Source organism: Cryptomeria japonica, chromosome 2 (assembly GCF_030272615.1).
Source record: "Cryptomeria japonica chromosome 2, Sugi_1.0, whole genome shotgun sequence".
In the NCBI taxonomy this organism is placed as follows: Eukaryota; Viridiplantae; Streptophyta; class Pinopsida; order Cupressales; family Cupressaceae; genus Cryptomeria; species Cryptomeria japonica.
In genome coordinates this window covers 121,393,486-121,395,090 of record NC_081406.1, presented here as the reverse complement: position 1 = coordinate 121,395,090, position 1,605 = coordinate 121,393,486, and positions in this window count along the sequence as shown.

The window sequence follows — 1,605 nt, the reverse complement described above, 5'->3', positions numbered from 1 at the left end:
TTAATATAAGGCTTAGGATAAAATAATTAAATAAATAAAAATATTTATTTAATTATCTACAACTATTACGTAGATATTTTTTTAGTTTTTTTTTTTCATTTGTTTCCTATTTTTTCATAAGCATTGAACACAAGTGTTGATGTTTGGTGAGAAACCTATGTTTGGTAAATCTAAAAAAAATCATAATAAATTCAATGTATATTAAAATAATAATCATTGGAAAGCTTGTTTCGAGTACTACTATCATGCATTTGGGTTTGTCAAGATTGTTTCGTTTGAGCCTCCAATTTGAGCTTCAAAGGTCATAAATTTGCAAAAACCAGGAGAGTTTGGGGGGGAGATCTCTAGCAGGGGGTTCGATAGAACACATGTTCTATCAAAAGGGGGATAGAACCCCCTTGGCCCATTTTTTGTTGTAATGACCATGTTCGATAGAACATGGCCTTTTTCAACTGCTGATGTTCTATAGAACCCCCCGTCGTCCAATTTTATTTTATTTTGCTATGAATGATTTCATATAAATATAGATGCTTTTTTTCATTTTTTACATATCAAATTTGAAGGATAATTCACATTTTTCACAAATAAGGCATTTTGAAGTGAATTTCAAAGGACATTTTTTCAAAGGAATGAGATGGGAAATAAAAGGACAAGGATAAATAAGACTGGGCAAAAGTATTCACCTGGAACGGAACAAAGACGTCGTGAACAAGAATTGGTAATATATCATAGGAAGAAAACAAGTATGTATCTTTACAATTTAGAATTCATCAACCCATTTAAATTAGTGAAATTATTAAATATAATAGAAATAGACAATGATTAAAAATAAAAATACTTTCTCTTTCTCATTTTAGTCTTCTTTAAAGGTGATTAAAAATAAAAATACTCTCTCTCTATCTCTCTCCTTTTAGTCTTGGGTGATTTAAAAGTATGTTTACTCTCTCTCTCTCTCTCTCTCTCTCTCTCTCTCTCTCTCTCTCTTCAATCTAGGTGATTATTAAGGTTTTTTAGGATCTTTCTCTCTCTCACTGTCCTACTCTCTTTAGGTCTATTTAGACTCTCTCTCTTTCTCTCTTTTTAGTCTTATTAGGTGATTAATTATTTTTAGTCACTCCCCTTAAGATTATCTCTCCCTCTAGATCCTTTTAGTATTCTTAGGTGATTAAATATGTTTAGTCTCCCTCTCTCTCTTTTAGCATTATGTTATATGTTGTCATTGATGTCAAATCTTGTGGTCCAGATTAGATCCGGATGTGGTATGTTGAGAAGCAACGTATGTATGAGATGGTATTGATCATTTGGAGGTTTTGCAGATTTCCTGGATGTCCGGGATTTTTAGAAGATTTGTTGCTAATATCATTCAGTGCTATTCTTGGGTCTAGCTTGATCCAGAAGTCAAAATCTTAGTCTGTAAGTCAATATTGTGCTATGTCGATTGTTCAGCGTATGGATAATGTTTTAGGTCCGAGTTTGGTGAGGTGCGTAGCGTGTTGATGTGTTTGATGAAGAGCGTTGTGATGAGGTCTACTCATTCCTTCCCACCACCAGAATGTTTAGTGGATACCTATTTTAGATCTGTGTCTTGGATGACATTGAGGATCA